Source organism: Puma concolor, chromosome B1 (assembly GCF_028749965.1).
Source record: "Puma concolor isolate L17-30 chromosome B1, mPumCon1.1.hap2, whole genome shotgun sequence".
Lineage (NCBI taxonomy): Eukaryota > Metazoa > Chordata > Mammalia > Carnivora > Felidae > Puma > Puma concolor.
The window spans coordinates 161,704,819-161,712,599 of NC_141670.1; the positions used below are offsets into that span (position 1 = coordinate 161,704,819).

Sequence of the window (7,781 nt, forward strand, 5' to 3'; positions counted from 1 at the left end):
AGAATAAAGAAAGTGTTCCCTTCCCTGATAATAAGGATCTGCATGAAGAGAGTTGTTGAAAGAGGAATGTTGCCTTTCTAGTGTGGGTGTGATGTTATTGGTTTAATTTATGTGCTCACTGGTAAAGGAACCAGTGTGTATGCAGCATACACTGGTAGAATATTGAAAGAAAAAATCCTATAAGGACAACCTTGGTCCCACTGACTTTGCAATCTAGAGGCTTCAGCTACCTATTCCTTAATGCCCTTGATGTTTTGCAATAGGGGCAAGAAGCATCACTGGCCACATGCTAATGCCTGTGTGTGTGTGTGTGTGTGTGTGTGTGTGTGTGTGTGTGTGTGTAGGACATCACAGTAGTCTTGGGATCAACACCTGGGAAAGGGAAGGAAAGGAAGCAGGATTGAACAAAGGGAGAAATAGAGTTGCGATGCAGACACAGAAAAAGGCTTCAAACCAACCCCACAGGGAGATCTGGATCTGAAATGATTCTGCAGAGTTGTCCCAAGTTGGAATGAGGGGTCAGGCCTTTACACCCCTGTGTTGATTAGTCATTGAATGTGGGCTGTCCTTTAAAGAAGCTGACTTTGGGCAAGGCAGTTTTAATCATCAAAGGCAATCCCTAGATAGGGCTGACAGTTGAGCACTGTCTTCTTGCTACATTTCCAGCAGCTGGGAGACTAAGTCCTTCAATCCAGGAGGGAACTCGGGTGGTACATTTCTGGATAGGAAGTTTTAATGCACTGAATGTGAAGAGGTAATCTCCACACTTCAGGTGTGAGCTCCCTCCCAAGTGGTACCAAAGGGAACTGATGCTTTGTCCACCTCTTATTCATAGATCTAGTCAAGAGCACAAGACTTGTAGTCAACTGATTCTTTAGGCTTAAACCATAGGCTGATTTCTTTCTCAGCACTTTTTACTGAATCCTTGCCATGAGTGATGTCCCTGTCCACTTGAATGCAGAAGTCTCTGTGAATGGTACCTGACTTAGAATCTGCTGGATTGGTCTCCCTAAGCATCACTCACTCCATCTTCACCACATTTAGCACTCCTAGACCATGGTCACCACCAGTCCTGAGTTCATGTATTTCACCAGCCCGGGGAAGAATGGGTAATCTTCCAGGTCATGGCAATGCTGCTTCCTAGAGGCTTGAAGGAACACCATGGCCACAAAGTGGAATCCCTTCTGCTTGAAGAGCTTGATGATCTTACCCACCAGCCTATGCTGCATACAGACTGACTTGATGGAAATGAAGATGTGCTCCATGTTGGCCATGACAGAACTGGCAGGGCTCGAACTGGTTCAAGCGGAGGTAAAAGTTTTTAATTTTGATGCATGCCAGTGTATTTATTTTTTTCTTTTGTAGTTGTGTTTTTGTATATATAAGAAATCATTGCCAAATCCAAGGTCATGAAGATATGTACCTGTTTTCTTCTAGAAGTTTTATTTTTCTTATTTTTTTAAATGTTTATTCATTTTTGAGAGAGACAGAGACAGAGTATGAGTGGGGGGAGGCAGAGAGAGAGGGAGACACAGAATCTGAAGAAGGCTGCAGGCTCAGAGCTGTCAGCACAGAGCCCGATGCAGGGCTTGAACCCACGAACCGTGAGATCATGACCTAAGTTGAAGTCAGATGCTCAACCAACTGAGCCATCCAGGTGCCCCAAAAGAGTTTTATAGTTTTAGGTCTTACATTCAGGTCTTTAATCAATTCTGAGTTAATATTTGTATATGGTATGATGTTGGCATTCAACTTCATTCTTTTGCATGTCAATATCCATTTGTCTCAGAATGATCTGGTGAAAAGACTGTTCTATTACCATTGAATTGTCTTGGCACCCTTGTTGAAAATCAACTGACCATAAATATAAGCATTTTTTTCCTGGACTCCCAATTCAATTTCATTGATCTGTGTATCTATCCTTATGCTGGTATTGCACTGTCTAGATTACTGAAGTTTGCAGCAGGTTTTTTTGTTTTTAATTCAAATTTCAGTTAGTTAACATACAGTATAATATTAGTTTCAGGTGTACAATACAGTGATTCAACACTTTCATGCAATACTTGGTGCTCAACACAACAAGTGTACTCCTTAATCCCCATCACCTATTTCACCCATTCCCCCTGCCCCCACGTCCCCTCTGATAACCACCAGTTTGTTTTCTATAGTTAAGAGTCTGTTTCTTGGTTTGCCTATGTTTTTTTCCCCCTTTGTTCATTTGTTTCTTAAATTAAATATAAGTAAAACATTATTAGTATTATTAGTATTATTAGTATTAGTAAAGAAACATTTGTTTCTTAAATTAAATATAAGTAAAATCATGTGGTATTTATCTTTCTCTAACTTATTTAGCTTAGCAGGATACTTCCTAGCTCCATCCACGTCCTTGCAAATGGCAAGATTTCATTATTTTTTATGGCTGAGTAAAATTCCATTGTATATATATACACCACATCTTCCTTATCCATTCTTCAGTCTGTGGACACTGGGTCTGTTTCCATAGTTTGGCTAACATAGGTAATGCTGCTATATATATCGAGGTGCAGGCATTCCTTTGAATTAGTAACTTTGTATTCTTTGGGTAAACACCTAGTTATGAAATTGATGGATTGTAGGCTAGTTCTATTTTTAACTTTTTGAGAAAACTCCATACTGTTTTCCAGAGTGACTGCACCAGTTTGCATTCCCACCAAAGTACAAGAGGGTTCCCCTTTCTCCATATTCTCACCAGCACCTGTTGTTTCTTGTGTTGTTGATTTTAGCTATTTTGACAGGTGTGAGGTGATATCTCATTGTAGTTTTGATTTGTATTTCACTGATGATGAGTGATGTTGAGCACCTTTTCATGTGTCTGTTGGCTATCTATATGTCTTCGGAAAAATGTATATTCATGTTTTCTGCCCATTTTTAAACTGGATTATTCACTTTTGAGTGTGGAGATTTATAACTTCTTTATATGTTTTGGATTCTAACCCTATCAGACATGTCCTTTGCAAATATCTTCTCCCATTCCATAGGTTGTCCTTTAGTTTTGTTTATTGTTTCCTTTGCTGTGCAGAGCTTTTTATTTTGAGGAAGTTCCAAAAGTTTATTTCTGTTTTTCCCCCCCTTTCCTCAGGAGACATATATAGAAAGTGTAGTAAGTTTTAAATCAGTGAGTCTTCTTTGCTCTTCTTTTTCAAGGTTGTTTTGGCTATTTTGAGTCCTTTGAATTTCCACATGATCAGCTTACCAATTTCTGCAAGAGGGAGCCAGGATTCTTTTTTTTTTTTAATTTTTTTTTTCAACGTTTTTTATTTATTTTTGGGACAGAGAGAAACAGAGCATGAACGGGGGAGGGGCAGAGAGAGAGGGAGACACAGCATCGGAAACAGGCTCCAGGCTCTGAGCCATCAGCCCAGAGCCTGACGCGGGTCTCGAACCCACGGACCGCGAGATCGTGACCTGGCTGAAGTCGGACGCTTAACCGACTGCGCCACCCAGGCGCCCCAAGGAACAGTGTTTTTGGAGTGAAGTAAGCAAAGTGGAAATATATATATTAAACTATATATTATATATATAAATATATATAGTAAACTATATATTATAGATATATAAATATATATAGTAAACTATATATTATACATATTATATATAATATATATATATATAAAGATTATATATTTATAATCTCTACACCCAACATGGGACTTGAACTCACAACCCCAAGATCAAGAGTTGCATGCTCTTCCAACTGAGTCAGACAGGTGCCCCTGTCTTGCTTTTGACTGTAAGATAACAGAACACCCTGACTTAAACAATAAGAGATCTCACAGTGTCCCTGGAGGGTAAGTCTAGAGTTAGGATGGGCTCCAGTAATGGTGTGGTCCAGTTTCTCAATGATGTCCTCAAAAACTCAGGCTCTTTCCACTCCTCAACTATGCTGTCCTCAGCTTCATCCTAATGTAGACTTTCCTTAGGGTTTTAAGTTATCTGCCAGGATCATCAGAGTTACACAGCATTGTACACAGTTACACAGTTATTGAGGCTTACCTGGTATACCTTAAAGAGGGGTGTGGAAATGTGTCTCCCAACCACATACTCTTCCTCCTCTGCTCTGCTTGATTGGGTCAAAAACCCAGTCAGGTTGCACACTTACCCCTGGAGCAGTAACAGTCATCAAGGGAAACAAGAGGTCTCTGTTTTCTCCAGTCATCATTACAGAACAGGAAATAAACCAAGGGATCGTTCTTCTTTGAAGGAGATGGAGGAGGACTATAAATACTACTTTTTCTCCTGTTAAAATCCTATCAACTGGGGCACCTGGTGGCTCAGTCGGTTGAACGTCCAACTTCAGCTCATATCATGATCTCATGGTTCGTGGGTTCCAGCCCGACGTTGGGCTCTGTGCTGACAGCTCAGGGCCTGGAGCCTGCTTTGGATTCTGTGTCTCCCTTGCTCTCTGCCCCTCTCCCACTCAAGCTCTGTCTCTCTATCTCTCTTTCAAAAATAAATATTAAAAACAATTTTTTAAAAATAAATAAAAATAAAATCCTATCAAGTGCTGTGGTGTTACAGTTCTGTATCTTGATTGTGGTGGTGGTTGCATGAATCTACACATGTGATAAAATTGCATACAACCACACACACACATACACACAAGAATGCATGTATAACTGATAAAATCTAAGTGAGCTTTGTGGGTTGTACTAATGTAAATTTCATGGTTTTGATGTTATCTTATAGTTATGCAAGATGCTAACATTGGGGGAGGAAGGTGGAAGGCACACAGGACTTCCCTATATAATTTTTTGTGATTTCCTGTGACTCCATAACTATTTTTTAAAAATTATATCAAGCGAATTACATATTGGGGTTTTTGTCAATGATCAGCAGTATAGAGGGGAGATCTGTGGTAGATCTAGAAGTAGAAGGAAAGACTTATTTATATACAGTATCATTATCAGGTAGCTTGTCTTGTATGACCCTTTTTTAAAAAAGAAATTGAGTTATAATCTACATCCAGTAAAGTGCAAAAATCTAGTGTTGCTTGAATTTACACACACACATACTCTTTACCAGCTGAAAGTACTCACTATTTTGACTGCTATCACTTAGATTAATTTTGCCAAATGGTCCACTTTTATTTATATTCAATAGTACTTTCAGTGCTATTCTAGGAAAGAAAAAGAAAACAAGTCTATTGATATTATTGCTTGTAGAACTCTGGCTAAAAAGATAGAAAGAATGACAGGCAACAACAGATGCTGGTGAGGATGCGGAGAAAGAGGATCTCTTTTGCATTGTTGGTGGGAATGCAAGCTGGTGCAGCCACTCTGGAAAACAGTATGGAGGTTTCTCAAAAAACTAAAAATATAACTACCCTACAACCCAGCAATTGCACTACTAGGCATTTATCCAAGGGATACAGGTGTGCTGTTTCGAAGGGACACATGCACCGCCATGTTTATAGCAGCACTATCAACAATAGCCAAAGTATGGAAAGAGCCCAAATTTCCATCGATGGATGAATGGATAAAGAAGATGTGTTATATATATACAATGGAGTATTACTCGGCAATCAAAAAGAATGAAATCTTGCCATTTGCAACTACTTGGATGGAACTGGAGGGTATTATGCTAAGTGAAATTAGTCAGTCAGAGAAAGACAAAAATCATATGACTTCACTCATATGAGGACTTTAAGAGACAGAACAGATGACCATAAGGGAAGGGAAACAAAAATAATATAAAAACAGGGAGGGGGACAAAACAACAGAGACTCATAAATATGGAGAACAAATGAGGGTTGCTGGAGGGGTTGTTGGAGGGGGAATGGGCTAAATGGGTAAGGGGCATTAAGGAATCTGCTGAAATCATTGCTTCACTATATACTAACAAATTTGGACATAAATTTTAAAAAATAAAAAATAAAGTTAAAAAAAGAAAAAAAAAAAGATAGAGAAAGAGTGAAAACAACTAAGAAGGGCACTGTTTCTGGAGAGAGATCAGAATCTCCTTGGCTTCTGCTCCGGAAGACTTGCCTTCATTCAGGTTGAGCTAACACTGATGAGGGAGCTCTGATGGCCCAGACCCTACACACCTGATTCCACTGCTTTTCAGTGCTGGCTGGTGCCCACCATCCCCCTGCCATGTCAAACTTACCACTCTGCCTTTTTTTTTTTTTTTTAATGCACCAGTGTAAAAAGTTGATTGTATACATTCCTCAGCCAGCAAGAGAACTAGTGCATAAGTGTTGAGCATGTTGCAGGAGCCATTAGATATGGGACACCAAGTTAAAGATATAGGTGGATGCAGATGGGACCTCTGATGTTTTATCATCTCCTGTCATCCTCTCAACTGCAGAGGTACAGAGCACCTTGCCTGGGGCCTGAAAACTCTGCTCTTTTCAGTGTTTTAAAACATGGCAGAAAGTTTAATGGTAACAAAACTGGTCAAGCTGTATTTATTTCTGCTCACTATGGGCTTTCCTCTCTCAGTGTTATGTGATTGGGTATCTTAGGGAAAGAGGCCAAACTTCTCATTCTTGAACAAATATTTGAAATCCAAAGAGACAGAGTTGCTAATGATGCTAATGGCAATAGTCCATTTTTAAAACTTTCTGCAGCTCATTCATTCACAGGTGTACCTGACTGTGCACAGGATCTAAAGCTAAGAAAAGCCAGGCAGGGTTGCTTTATCCTCCAATTGGAAAGGGAACTGCCAGAGCCAAGGGTTCTGAGGCCTGGACTATGTCCTCCCTTTGCTGGGTGATAGGCACCCTATGACTTAGATCAGTCAGGATCCTGCAACAGACAGATGCAACACCAACAAAGAGCAATGGAGGCAGATTTAATACAAGCCTATTTACAAAGGCGTGGGTAGCGTTAAGGGAAACCAACAAGGGATGCTGAGACAACACCCCCCACCCCCGCGCCCAGCCCCCAGGCCTAGAACTTCACCCCTAGGTCTAAAGAGGCTAAAGAAAAGGGGTTACAAAGCTCAGAGAGAAGGACACCTGGGTGACTTAGTCAGTTAAATGCCGGACTTCAGCTCAGGTCATGATCTCATGGCTTGTGAGTTCGAGCCCCACAATGGGCTCTGTGCTGACAGCTCAGAGCTTGGAGCCTGCTTTGGATTCCATGTCTCTCTCTCTCCCTCCCCTGCTCATGCTCTCTCTTTCTTTCAAAAATAAACATTTAAAAAATTTACAAAGCTCAGACAGAGCAGCTAAGAAGAGGGACTATTTGCAACAACGTGGATGGAACTGGAGGATATTATGCTAGGTGAAATAAGTCAGTCAGAAAAAGACATATTTCATATGTTTTCACTCATATGTGGAATTTGAGAAACTTAATAGAAGACCATAGGGGAAGGGAAGGAAAAATAAGTTACAAACAGAGAGGGAGGCAAACCATAAGAGACTCTTAAATACAGAGAACAAACTGAGGGTTGATGTGGGTGGGAGGTTGGGAGGGGGGCAGGGAAAGTGGGTGATGGGCATTGAAGGTGGCACTTGTTGAGATGAACACTGGGTGTTGTATGTAAGTGATGAATAATGGGAATCTACTCCTGAAGCTAAGACTATACTGTATGTTAGCTAACTTGACAATAAATTATTTAAAAAAAAAAAAAAGAAGAAGAAGAAGAGGGATCAACCAGCTTGGGCCTTTAGCAGAGGAACACAGTCAATGAAGCCCAGCAGGAAGGGAACCAGTGGACTAAATACTTCAACCTCTGTCTTCTCCCACTTCTGATCTTCTGCTGTTGGCTCCCACTTTCCTAACCCAACTCAAAGTCAA

At 40.4% G+C, this 7,781-nt stretch overlaps 1 pseudogene; it reads right to left on the reverse strand.

Annotated features, from left to right (window-relative positions):
* Positions 1–825: 825 nt before the first annotated feature.
* Positions 826–1,650, reverse strand: LOC112858326 (nucleoside diphosphate kinase B pseudogene; annotated as a pseudogene).
* Positions 1,651–7,781: the final 6,131 nt, after the last annotated feature.